The 14,499-nt window shown below is 35.1% G+C and overlaps 1 protein-coding gene across 4 annotated transcripts in view; it reads left to right on the top strand.

The window, feature by feature from the left end:
* The window catches only part of LOC129793963 (semaphorin-2A), a 256,900-nt gene that overhangs the window by 190,953 nt on the left and 51,448 nt on the right, over nucleotides 1–14,499 (top strand). The window lies entirely within an intron of this gene.

Below are 14,499 nucleotides of genomic sequence, written 5' to 3'. Positions count from 1 at the left end.
ATGTATGAGTTCATTGAGAGCTTTTCCGTGTGGTGCGTCACCATTTAGGACAATGAACAGGGGCTAAATTGGTGACAATGCTTGTGCTATGTGTGTATATTTGAGAGTGTCTCGTCAAAGTCTATTTTTGACACTCTATCCACCCTAGACGGCTGCAGGAAGAGCCTCCATCAAGGTCTCCATTGAGTTTTTGACTGACAGTGTGGAAGAGCACAAATTGAATTATCTTCCTGCCAATCGGATGAGCTTTCTATTTATGGCAATACTTTTTTTTTACACAAGATTATATCAGCTAAATCTGTAATTTTTCAGTCATTTCAACGAATAAAAAGCTCAAATTCGTGAAGCTTTTAAGGATTTTAGAAATCTTTAAAAAATTTTTTGTTTTAAAGCTTGTTAATCCTTGAATCGAATTTTAAAAAATCTGTTGGAATTTGATATCTTCTGCTATGTCCTCTTCAATTGCTCTAAACGGCATCGAAACATAGAAAGATACCTATAACATCAGACATGGTTAAAAATAATTTTCTTGCCTTTCAATTTTATTAGAGCTTACGTGGCCTACAATGAATGAATAGGGTAAAGTAAGATTTCTTGTAGTACATGACCTTTTCTTCAACATATCTTATGTAATTTTCTTTATTTCACAAAGAAACCAAAAGCTCACTAAAATAAATAAGATAGAAGGTGACCTTTTCAAAAGCTTAATGTCAATACCCTAAATTCCCTTAAAAAAAATAACCACAAGAATTTATTAAAAGTTGAGGATTTTCTGCTAAGGGAGTCACATTTATATTGATAATTTACGTGGGTCAAAAGCTCACCTTTCAAATGGATAAATATTTAATTCGATAAAAGCTCGCAACTTTCGATTTTCCCCACAACAATAAAATAAGCTTTCATCCTTCCGTGAAAATTACTGGAAAATTACCTATTAAAACTCTCGAAGAGGACTCTAAAAGTGGATGATTGATATCAATTAACTTTCCTCTTAGGAATTGTAAAGTGAAGAGTATTTTTTCGTCTCAGTGAAAGCATCATCCCTCTTATCAAATCTTGCATGGGGAGAGAGAAAGTCCATCAAATTTTTCGTATTGACAATTTTTCTCCTGAGGCCAACCCTCGAGCAACTCCATTATCGTTTTTTTTTCTCTCTATACCGAACTCCTCCCCAATTTGGCAGTGAATAAATAAGTTGGAGTTGGATTTACTGGGATGTCCCACCCATCCACGAACCCAATTTACATCTTGCTGCAAAATCGAAATAATTCCTCTCGCATTTTTACGATTTTATTTCCCAGCCCCATGGCACCATGAAAATTCCCATCTCCCGAGAGGGTGGAAATTTAGGAGTGCAAATGTGTCGTTTTTCCTGCTGGCGTATGTGGAATTTTGGGCTTGGTGAAAAAAAGTCCTCGAGGTCCGCATTTACATCTCTGTCCGCTTTTTTGCATCCCTCCACATTTTGGGCCTTTTGTTGTGACTCTTAACAATTCGATTTACTAGATGGTGGAGATTTTTACATCACATACGTGCCATCGTATTTCTTCTCTCGCACTTTTTTTTTGTTGATGCTCAGCTCTGTGATGTTCTCCGCATGAGAAAATAAAATTTGGGGAAGATGTAAAACCTCAATGCCAAAGCAGTGATTTGATTGAGAAAACATTTTTGTTGAGGGAATTTGTTGTTGTGGGGGTGGAATTTAATGACAAAGGTAGGAATTCCATAAAATGATGGGCAATTTGAATTTTAAAATATAGGAGAGAACAAAGGAAAATTTCAAGGTTGTTGAGAATAAATAAATTCTTAAATATTGATTTTTTTTATTAAAAGGAAAATTTATTAATCAACGTGTGGGTCAAACCCCTAAAATATCTCAATTTCCGCAATCTTTTCATATTCATCATACAGTGTTGCATAACGTGCCCCTTCAGTAGCATAAAATGACACCATCTGGCCAATTTTAGCATACAAAACAGAGTATATTGTGTGCACACCCCAAGTTCCCTACGAACAGTGCATGTTGGCTGCGAGGACAGCATAAAAATGCGAATATTCAATACATGAAATAACTTTCAATTATCTCTATGACAGGCCTTTCAAAAACCAATTTATAACATACCTACCCCAAATTTATTTCAAAGGACAAGACAATGACACTCTAAAGCCACAAAAGAGATGGATCATGCTATCCAAAATGCATTTATTTTGCAATCCATATATTTAATATTTTATTCAAGCTTAAAAGGATTATTTTATCTAGTTTTTTTATTTAGTTAGTCTCCTGTTCGATAAATTTAGCTAAATCTATTGGCTTAAAATAAATGACAAATTGCCAAAAATTGCCATTGATTTATAAGAAAAATAAAAATTCTTTATACACCAAATATTATAAAATAAAAATCTTGAACTATGAAAATAGAGTAGAAAATCTTATGCATTCATTACAAATAAATTTCCCTTCCTCTTTCTGATTTTCATCCGATTGTATTGCAATACAAGCAAGACCCAACTGCAAAATGCAAAAAAAAAACCCTTGGAATGCCACAAAAATAATCTAAATTGAGACATTTATTGTGAAATGCAGAAAATTGAAAAAAAATCTCATGTTTACAGATAGAACTTCCTGATAGACATGAGATTAAAAAGTCATGAAAATAGAAAAATCCCTCAACGTCAATTGCAAAAAAAAAAATTGAAAATTGCGAGAGAAATGGGGGAAAGATGACATGAGGCATTTTGTCATTTTTCCTTTAAACCTCCTACACAAGTAAAGAATTTTTTGTATATGTATATCCCGAAAAAAAAATCAACAACAAAAATTACAATATATATAAATTTCGAACTATATATAGTTTTGATGTAGTGAACCATGAGGGATGTCATACATCTCAATCGAAAAAAACCCATGAAAATCCCCACAAATGCAAATGTTTTTGACATCAAAGACTTTCAAAATAACTGCACAAAGGATAAATGAACTTTTCATGCTGGTGTGGAAGTGCAAAAACTTCGATGACGATGAAAAAAAAAAACAGCAAAAGCTTTAACTATGTTGAATAGTGCAATACCTGTGAGGACAGCGACAATGCGGGGGTGGAAACGTGCTGTTACAGCTGGGAGAAAATCTCTTTTGCACCCTAAAAATGAAAATAATTGAATTGAGATAAAATTCACCCCTCCAGAGTGAAATTGAATCTTGACTTAATTCTCAGAATTCTCGTGATTTCTTAGCAGAACGATACGCGAAGACTTTTGCAAGAGAGAGAGGGAAGTGCGACTGAAAAAAGCTGTATACACATTAAATGGAAAAGAAACACTTCACTTGGCTTTTATTAGTATTTATGTTGAATTAATTTCATAAAAGAGCCGTACTTTTCGGCACAGGGTTGTCTCAAAAGGCACAGATCATCCCCAAAAATATTTAGTCAGCTCTTTAGTTTTGTTTTTTTATTGTATCAAATTCAAACTAATTACATATATTGCGCAGTTTTTAATAAAAGTTTCATATATTTTGGCATAGTTTTACATTTTTTTTTCTAATTTACTATGCAATTGATTCATTTTTATCGACTTTTCAACATTGTTTTCACATTGAGTTTCACATTTTATTTTATTTTTTTAGTGTTTTCATTTTTAAATCATTTTAAAGCCATTCTGCTCCATTTTTAAAGGTTTTCCTCATTAAAATCAATTTTAAGACAATCTTTAGCATTTCTTTTATAGATTGTTTTACGTTTTTAAGCAATTTTTTGCAATTTCGTTCGAACTTCTCACATTTCTTAACTTTTATTTTGTTAATTTTCGATTTTTTTCGATATATTTTTTAAACATTTTCGGAGTTTTTAATCGATTTTGTGCCATTTTATCACATTTTTTGTACTTTTGCTAAATTTTCCGCCAATTTATTGCACCTGTACAAGATTTTTTCAACATTCTAAATTGATTTTGTGCTTGACAATTATTTTCACCACTGATCTGTTTTTGCATGGTTTAAATGAAAGAAGGGGCCGAAATTTCCGTGTTGCTTTTGAGGGGTCACCCCAATGTGATTATTTCTGTATTTGATTCACCCCAACCCTTAGGGAGGGGTTCCAATGCGGCGTGAAGGAGGAGATGGGATGAGAAAGCTGTGAGTGAGTTGATGACGATATCAGTGTGTATACAATGTTTAATGCATTACCAGATAAGGATTCGATTTATGTATGGCTTTTAGCACCCAACTCACCAAAATTATTGTCTCGCTTTGAGTTTAAAGTATACACATACCTATATAATGTATGTATGTGGGTACATCCGGAAGAAGGGAAAATTTTGCTGATTCCAACACTTTGTAAATTGCGCATTTAACTCCATGGAGGAGCACCAGGAAATGACACAAAGAATTGATTTATTTAGTGTAAACCAAATGCTTCTCAATAATTGCCACTGAGGGGTGGAATCGTGAAGTGGGATTTAATTAAGGGATGCAATGTTAGGCAAAAGTACCCGAATTCGCGAAGGAGTTGATTGTGGAATTTATAGCAAGTCGTTGGGTAATACATTTTGATGCAGCCAACACATTTAGCGGAGAATTCTAGGAAAATTTTCCTGCGTTTCGGGGGTGAAAACAAGAAGGGGGTGGTTTGTAGGAGAGAACATCGTAGAGCCACGCAGAGAGATAATGGTGAAAGAGCAGCGTAGAATGTATTAATTAGAGAGGTTGTAGGGCTGGGGGTGGATGCAAGAAAATGGATGGGAAATAGGAGAATTCAAGAATATATACGGGATGTGACTGGACAAATGAGTATTGAAGCGCTTAAGAGTGTTAATGCGGGGAGGATGCTTTTCTCATTAAAGTACAATTTTTTTTTCAACACGGAAAACACGATTAGAAGGGTGTGTGAGTGTAGTTAATTGTTGCAACAGACTATACCATTTCCCAGGGTAATGTTGAATTGAAGATTAAATTGTGTGTGTTGTGTCTGAGACTCAGTTGTGGTTCTAATAAGATACAATATATACCCCATCTTTCAGTTTGAAGCTTTATTTGTGATACTCGATTAATTTTGCTTTAGAATAACACTGCATGAAGGTATTCAATAAGACCCATACGTAAATAGGTTTATTGAATTCAATTACAAGACTCTTCAGGAACATATAAATTGGCAATAATCTCATGCAAGAATTTAATAAAATATTTATTCAACGTATTAATCGGTCGTAATTCTCAAAAGAAGGTCTTGATTTTAAACAAATGCAAAATAATTATTCTCTAAAGCTGAGAATTTTTCACTAAATTTTCATGAAAATGAAATTTTCCTTTCTTTTGAATGACTTCCTGGTTGATTGACATAAAAATAATAAAATTCACACTGAATTCTAAATATAGGAATCGGGAAAATCGTTAACCACAAACGGCCAACATTCACAATTTAATGTTTTCCGCAGCATACATACATATATGTAATACATAGACCATAATAATTTTAAAGAGACGGAAATTGTTTCTGCTCATATTATTCTGTGTTTTACTGTTTATTAAAATATGCAAATTGAATTCGGTCCAACACACGAGTTTTAGAGTAAATTTCAATTTCCCCACGCAGTACAAACACACATATAGACAGAGAAATTCCCAAAGTGAATTTCTTCAGCATTACCATGGCATAAATATATAGTTTTGAATATGCCAACATATTTTGGAAGTAATAAATGCACCCTGAATGGACATGGGAAGTGAATTCACTGATTATGCCCCGTACGGTGTATACGCATATGGGTCGGGTTTTGTGAGGTGTGTGTGTTGTGCTTTCGTAGGGGAGTAAGTAGCTCTAAATGTTTGTACAATGCGTAATTTCAAACACGTATTTGCTTGGAAAATCCAGGGGTTCCCAATTATGGAAAACGTTTCTAATCTACAATTGGATGTTTGCTCATTTTGTTTGAACACCCCCCCTCAAAGCAAGCCGCATCTGAATTATCATGGTGTACACACAAAAGCAGGACCCACTTGGAAAATCTGAGGGATTTATAATCTACACTGCATACACAATTCAATGCACTTCACATGAATGGAATTTCCAATTGCCGCGAGGTGATGATGGCTCACGAGTGGGTGCGGTGAGTTGTGTGGGTGTATTTGTGGTTACGAAATGCATATCCTACTGCCCTTATTTATCCTACACCCTACCTACCTTGTTTATCTTCTAGCCCCGTTTTCGGCCTAACTCAAATAATTCCAAGGACCTTGTTCGACATTTGGACTATGCCACAGGATGCATCGTCTATTGTATTGTAAACTCCTTGTTTTCCCATTTGAGTTTTGCCTTCTATGGTTACCTACCTATATAAGGAAAGAATTCTGAAAAACTTTAAATTGAGTCTTGAATACCTTTCCAAGCATATTTATTTAACTTTAATTTGCTAAAATTACGCAATATTAGACTTTTAATTATTAACACCAGAATATTATAAAAATAATGAAAAATCAAAAGCAAAGGAGGTTACACATTTTTGTATGAGAAATGCTCGAGTAGAGAGTCCTTTTATATAGTGTCCTTTTGCAATTTATAGATTAGCAAAATTTATAATTTATTTGCGAAATTTATTAACATTCGTCATGATTTAAAATTTTCAACAATCCTCTTTTATTTTCCTTTTTTAAATTATGCAAGAAAATCCATTAGAGGTTTGTCTAGTTTGGGTCAGGGGTCATTGTAGGGTTAAAGCAGGGGTTAGAACTGTCTAAGAACAAACTACATAAATTTCAATGTAAAAAAATGAGGGTGTAGATAGGCATTTTAGGAAAAGATGGGATTCTCTTTTTTCCATCATCAGTGGTTATCTCATGTTGTACTCCATCCACCCCCGCACGGAAAAAAGATCAACCCATTCAGGCCTTTTCGCGCCCTACGTGGCGTACACAGCACCCCTTTGTCAGTGTTTAGTGCAATATTTCACACACTCAGCGTATAAATTCTGACTGGGGTGTCAAGTTGTAATTAAAGCAGTTAATTTCACACACACTCGTCCAAAAAGTGTCGGACATTTATTCTAAAACCCGGAAAGAGGTTTGGGGGGTTGACATGATACAGGGTTGGGGGTAGAGGTGAGCTTTTTGGAAAGTTTGTCGTGCTCTTGCTGTTTTCTGTGGGCTTCAACCATTCCGGAGAAGTAATTTATGGCTTATCTCCTATACTTCTCCTATTCCGAAAACGGATTTTCTTTTGCACACCCCCCTTCTGAGCCACACAACCCTCCACCCGCTGAATTCCCCCAAACATCGCACCTGGCAACACACAGAAGAGCAATCTTCGCACATTGTTTGCTTTAGAACCCAACCACAAGGATGGAAACAACAAACACATACGACGGGCGGAAGGAAGTGCATGACGGCGACAGAGGCTTGATGAGAAAAACTTTCTAAATATGTGAGATCTCTAGCTCTTTCTCTTACAGAACGGTGAGAACGTTAGGGGATGCCGGGGGTGGTGGTATAAAAGGTGAAAGTGAGACGAGATTGCGGAGGTAAAGAAAATGTGTTCATGGTGTGCAAGAAAATTCGTTTGTTGTTCCGGAAACAATAAACTTTAACCACCCCCAAAAGGTAAACGTCAAAGGGTGATATTTCACCTTTTATACCCCCACCCTCTATTTCTGGCTTCTTGAGGAGATACACTCACGTGCTGCATCTTAGATGGATTTATATACCAAAACACAATTTCGATTTATTGACAGTTAAAGTGCCTTCCAATTGTATATGCCAAGTGTCACTTGGAAAGTTCAATATGTTTCCTCATTTATTCCTTCTTCACTGCCATTCACCTATATATCCTCTAGAGAGGGAAGGTAATGCCACTTTGAAGAACTACCTCTAAAGATGCAAGAAGTATATAGCATAAAGTTAACAAACTTTTTAATACCTACTCTTCTCTTTTTTTTGCAATGGCGTTGGTAACTTTTTAGTAAGAAAGTGGTAGATTTAGCTACTTTATTTCTAGCAAAAAAAATCGAATCTTCGAAGTATTGAGCTGAAATAGAGCTTACAAATTATATACAAGTCAAACTACAACTCTATCTAACAAGGATGGATGGTATTCTGCAAAGAAATCCAGTAAAGTGATTACTTGGCAAAGTTTATCTTTAAAAAAAATTTTAATCACATCAGCAAATCTCTTCGCGAATTTCTTACGCTATTTTAAAAGCAATTTTTCAAATAGTTAAATTCACATTTTCCTCCCTCGTTGAACAAATCATTAACATTCCACACGTATGCTATTTAATTGACACGTAATTTATCACCATACTTTTTAAGGGAAGAAATTGAAGATTCTTCCCCAGAAAGGATTTTAAATGTTTATTTGAATGTTTCCCCACTATGTGAAATAGCTTCTGCGTGCCACTGAAATAATATAAAATGTTAAAAAGTTGTACCAAGAAGAAATTCCACAACGTAAACTTTCTGTTAATTTTTCCACGATGATTCACCATTTTTCCCCATTTTCCTCACACAGAGAATTAAATTCTAGCACGTCAGAATAAAATGAAAACGAAAAGCAAAAGAATGTTCTGTGTGCGTTAGTTGGGGAAAAAAAGTGCCCAGTTGTCTTTCTGTTTTAAATATATACCCTCTGAACTTTACCCTCTACTGTGGGTGTGTAAGAAAAAAAACGAGTCCTTGAGGGATGGGAAGCAGTCAAAATGGATAAGACGTCGCAAAGGAGTGATATTTCGGTGCACATCAGGACGTTTTGTGAATTTAGAATTAGATGTGATACTTAATAATATTTTTATTGCTTTTTATGTTTTCTGTTGTTGATTAGGTATCTGTAATAGCTTAAAAATAACAGGTGTGTTATGGGTAGGAGTCCGCCGCAACAATACATATTATATTTAAACTCAAGATCCAATGCAAAATTCATTTAAATGAATATTTGTAAAAAAAAACACAAAGTTTTACCCAAAGTCCTTCTAAATGGGATTAATCTAATTGTATGAGAATCATATAACGATCTTATGAAGCAAAATGGAAGCTATTGAGGATCTATAATTTAATTCCCTTAACTCCTAGCAATTACGCCATGAATGTAGGCTCATTTTAATTCCATTTCAAGCAAATCAATTTAGATGCTCCATATATACAAATCATTAATTCCTCAAAGCTAAATGTTTGCTAATGACAAGCTCCTTGAATAGTTGGAGTGTCCTTCTATATCAATGTGTGGCTATTTGCAATATATCTCCTGCATACAAATATAAACTTTAAGTGAATGAGACAAGTTGCATTTGGAGATCAGGATTTAAATAACATAATTTGGGACCATTTACCATCTTCAAAGTGAATAGAACAATATTCTAAATGATCAATATGTACATATCCTAAGCTGGAATACATATGGGGTATGTACTTAAAGGATCTCGCCTTTGGGGATTGGGTGAATGGAGATACAAATAATAGGTTAAAATCATTAATATGTATGGGCGATTTGTTGACCGAAATATCCTTTTGGCCCCAGAAGTGGCACCCCTGAGGGAAGAGAAGGCGGGAGGGAAACCTCGAGAATGCTGGTAGAGGTTGGCATACAGTCGAATGGCAAATAAGTGGTGTGGTGACTGGACTGAAGTGATTACGAGAGGCAAGAAATTTATTTGAGCCACAGGTTTCCTAAATTGGTGACTTGGAGTCATAGACAAAAGAGAAATGCTATGAGATATAAGTGGAGTTTCGTATAGAATGTGAAACGAACGACCCTTAATTGCCACCATAAATCCGAGCATTGCGTATTCATCTTGAATGCAAATTATTTGCCAGAGCAATTAGTGCAATGTGTTGGGGTTCCCTTTCTCAGGATCATCTGTTCCTGGTTCTAATTGGGAAGTGTTTGGGAATTATGGGAACATACAATGAAATAATCTAATCTTATATTGGTTCTTATTATTGGCACTCAGGAAATTAGTCTTCTAACAATAGTAAATACGTATATTAGGAAGAAAATTAATTTTAAATTAAATTGTTATTAAACTGAACAATTATTGTTGAATATTTCTCAATTAAACGAATCAATCTATTTTAATATTAATGAATATTTAAAGATTTTGAATTAGTGAAGAATTCTTTAATATCTTCAAGCTAAGGAATCTAAAAGTTAACAAAAAAAAAATGTTCTCTTAATTTTCAAAGCTTTCCCTCAATACATACTTACATACACATTTATATAAGACTTGTTCGTATGGTGAGAAATTGGGAATACCTCGGGAATCTTGTGCATCCCCATTGACGATGGCAATGGTTACGGGAGGAGCCCTGTGGTCGGAGAAGCTGGTAACTAATGACCAAATCTACCACAATCTTTGAGATTCTCATTAATCTATTTATTGTGTCACTCAAGCATGGAACATGCTGGATGGCAAATATATGGTCATACAGACAACGCATCCATTCACACAACTAACATTCCTCACATGAACATTCTGCCGACTAGACAGTATAAGAAATTTCACCTCATCTTCCTCAACTTCCACTCTTTGAACCGCATGATCCCCATCAAACAAAAAGGGAAAATAAAGGAGGAACCTCAGAGCCGCACCCCTTGTCTCAAAGGGAAAAATATAAAGCTCCATCGAAGTCCAGACAAGGGTAATTTTCTCACTTTTTTCCGACTCTTTCTCGTCCTTATCCTCCCCGGTACTTTCATCACACCATTGCAGCATAAATTAACGTGTAGTGTGACAAGCTCAAGGAATTTAATTATATCAACACTGCTGTCATTTAACTCTAATTTACTATGCACGCAAAATACCCCAGGAAGAGTACTTTTCACTTTTATTTCCCGGCACTTTTCCCGGCTCGGTTGAGTGCTCCTTTTGGTGTGTATGTGTGCGCCTCATTAAAATTCCCTAAACGATACATCCACAACGAGATTTTGCAGCCATGCCCTTTGGATGGGGAATAGGGCAAAATTTTCTAATTAACCAATTGTTAAACAAACGCTAGACCCTTAATTACAACCAACCCCGTCCCCGTCCGAGCTATAATTTGTCAACGACACTCATACACCACCACTTTCACCCATGGAAGCGAACAAGAATTGCGTTATGAATGTTATTTTGCCCATCCACATTGTCTATGGTCCTAATGGTTGGATAATTTTAATTAAACAATTCACATATTTTCCACTATTATAGACTTCCAACTATTAAAATGCCAAGAATAATGGATTAATGCTTTTGCCCCAGGGGGTAGACAAAGCCCTTTTTTACCCGAACACAGTAAATAATGGCGGACGGTTTGCAGAGAAATTAAAGGAAGAAAATGACGTCACTTTATTTCCAAAAAGTGCATCAAAATTTTTAAAATCAGTTTTAGTGCATTAATCTTCGTGAGACACCCCTCAAAAGCTATCAATCGATAGAATATTAAATTATCTATCCAGTGGTGGTGGATTTTTTCAGATTGAAGCATTTTCCTGGGTGTCTCAGCGAGTGAGCAGTGAATTCCTATGGAAATAGAGTCTTTGTCTACCCCCTGTTTTGCCCCAAACTTTTCCGGCCTTTTGCGAAAATTTCCTCTGCTCTACCATCAACCATATTATCACTCTCGGATACCCCCATATTATTGTATGGTTTTCTTTCATTATCGTATGTTCGCATTGTCTAACACCATGGGGCTTTTGTGGGGAAAATCCTCGTGGCCTAAATAGGAAAATTTTCAAGAGCTTTTCTTCGGGAAATGAAAATGTTTTGTATATAGCCAAAAATTCCAGTGAAAGGAAAATCTTTTGAATAAGAATTTGTGATCTAAATATTTTAGTTGGGTATACTCATGATGATAGTTTTTTGCATTCTAAATTAAAACATTGCCTAAATAATATTTAATCAGAAAAAAAAATTAAGCAAATAAATTAATAGAAAATTCTCATTAAAGGCTGGAATTTATTTTGATAGCAATAGAACAATATTGTCATGATAATAGTAAATTAAATGTAATCTTTAAGCTCGATTGGGTATTTGAATTAAATTCCCAATTCCCTGAATGAAGTGTGTGTGTGTACCCAATATTTGCATTGATGTTGCCACACTAAATCCAAGTTCAAATTCCCCAAATCTGTCTGCGTACCCCCCACGCGGGAGATGTTTAAATACTCACACAGGGGGAATGGGGTTGGAAATACATGTAGGTACATATAAATGTACATAAATTGAAGGCTGGGGAGGTGGAAAATTTTGTTACACTGGGGAAATCCTGGAAATATCCTCGATTTTCATTGTTATTTATTGTATTGCAAATGCAATTTACATCAATCGACAAGATGATAGATATGTGATGATTGTTAATAGTTCACACATTTATTCACATCAGTCCAAAGTAAAGCTGTCTATATTGTCTGGGTTTTGGGGATGCCGATTATCCCCCTCAATTCATTGACAATTCCATACCACTACTGATAACGACACAGCCACCATCACCACACATCGACTACTAGGGGTGGAATTGCGATAATGAGACAATTCAATCAGATGGGGGCAAAATGGCGAGAGTTGCATAGCTTTACAATGGCAAACACGACAATGTGATGCAAACGATTCGTCCCAGATTGTCACAAAGAGATAATTGGACTGGGAACAATCGAAGGATGGAAGCCCATGTGAAAAATTGACCATTTCATTGGTACATACGAGGCATTTTGGCGATAGGATTTTCAATCTCATCGCTGGATTTGCATTTTATCTATCAGTGTGAACAAGAAAATAATTTATCCAGTTGAATTTTTGAATAAAATGAATTGAAAGACTAGAGTTAGGTATACTAAAAGTTATCAAATATTCAAAAAAATGTGCTTAAAAAGTTATCTGAAAAATTAAATATTTTTGTCATTCTTTAGTTTTTTACGGAAAAAATTCCCATCTGATTTACCAAAAAGATCTAAACGTTTTTGGAACATTTTTAGTTATTTTTCAAATACACATTCTAAAGGTTAAAATAAATTTTAGGCTGGTTTTTGCAATTTTCGATCCATTATTTATTCTTTTAATTTACTTAAAAACAGTTCTAAAGCCCTCTTGCAATATCTTTATTCCGTAGTTTGGTAAAATTTACTAACCTCTTAAAATTGTGCGAAGCTTTTTTTTTTGATATGTTTTTTTTTGCTCCTTTATTTGAAATTTTGACCTTAAAAATAGTCTTAAAAGATTTCTTACTTGATTTCTAAGCATTTATCAAATTTTTGTCTTAAAAACAGCTTTCAATAAAATAATTGTTTTTATCGTTTCCTTCAATTAGGTACTTCGCCCTTGTATTGCGCATGAAGTCCTTTACTAAAGTTCTAAGTTTATTTTGCAACAGTTTTGTGCATTTTTACTATATTATTTAACCAAATTTTATCCTCTAAAAAATCTATTTAATTCTTATTTTATAAGACTTTATTTAGGTCCTTTACTTAGACTTTTACAAAATTTTTATGTAAAATTTTCAGACCATTGACAAGCACTAAATACATTTTTTTAAGTGCTCGTGAGACCCCACTTGACGGACGAAGGGTTAAATATGCTTCCATCGTCTTTAATGTTAATTAATCAAGAGAAAAATGTGAAAATTTATACCCATCGCGATGCTAAGTCCCGGCAAAAGACCATCGTAAGGGTGCTAAGCTGAAGGAAAAAAGAGAGCAATGGTTTGAGAATAATTCCCGTGCGGGTATTCTCAGAATTGGTTCTACACACGGAGGCTAAAATACTTTATTTATTGCTCCCGTGAATTCACCTTTTCGTGCTGTGCACAAATATTACACGCGGAGCAAAAGTGTTAAAATGGGATGAAATTTATGTTGACACAAGAGTTTCTGATCCCACCCCCAGCCAACCTTCCCTGTAGGTTTGGGCCCACCAAACAGCCCCGGGGAGATCGTACACAGCTCCGCATGCAGCATCCAAAGAATAAACTCTATTTACTGAAGGTATTAAAAAATATAAAGGTAAACACTTTTACAGCGGTGTTCATCGTGTTTAACGTGTGGGACACAATTTTCTCGCCTGAAAATTACTGGTGGACGCCTAAAGCATTGCCGGGGAGGGGGTGAGATGGTATGGGGTGTCGCTGCAATCTGAGCTTTTTCCAAAAAACTTTTCTTCCCCTATACGCTAAACTATATTTTACACAGCAGTTTTTTTGTGAAAATCCAATAAAATTAACCACTATGCCGGGAAATGCTGAAGCATTCTCCGGAAAATCGGAAACACTGTTCCCGGGGAATAGTGTGTGAAAAACCTAATTAATTTCCCACAAACTATGCACCCGGAATTCTATGCAATTTTCCACGAGAGTTTTCAAACAAAATAATAACTACAAATTGTAACGAGAAAAAGGATAAGTGACTCAGGTGTTCACATGTGCAGATTCTGCATGGAAAGTTTAGAAGAAGGAATTGCAGTAAAAAAGGATAGAGAATTAAAAGACAAATACAAATAGTGAGCTTTTTTTTTATGTATTTTGCAGTTTAAAGAAGAAAAAGCTCATTAAAG

This window comes from Lutzomyia longipalpis, chromosome 3 (assembly GCF_024334085.1).
Source record: "Lutzomyia longipalpis isolate SR_M1_2022 chromosome 3, ASM2433408v1".
Classification (NCBI taxonomy): domain Eukaryota; kingdom Metazoa; phylum Arthropoda; class Insecta; order Diptera; family Psychodidae; genus Lutzomyia; species Lutzomyia longipalpis.
The sequence above is the reverse complement of the archived record's forward strand: the minus strand, read 5'-3'. Positions and strand labels throughout refer to the sequence as shown.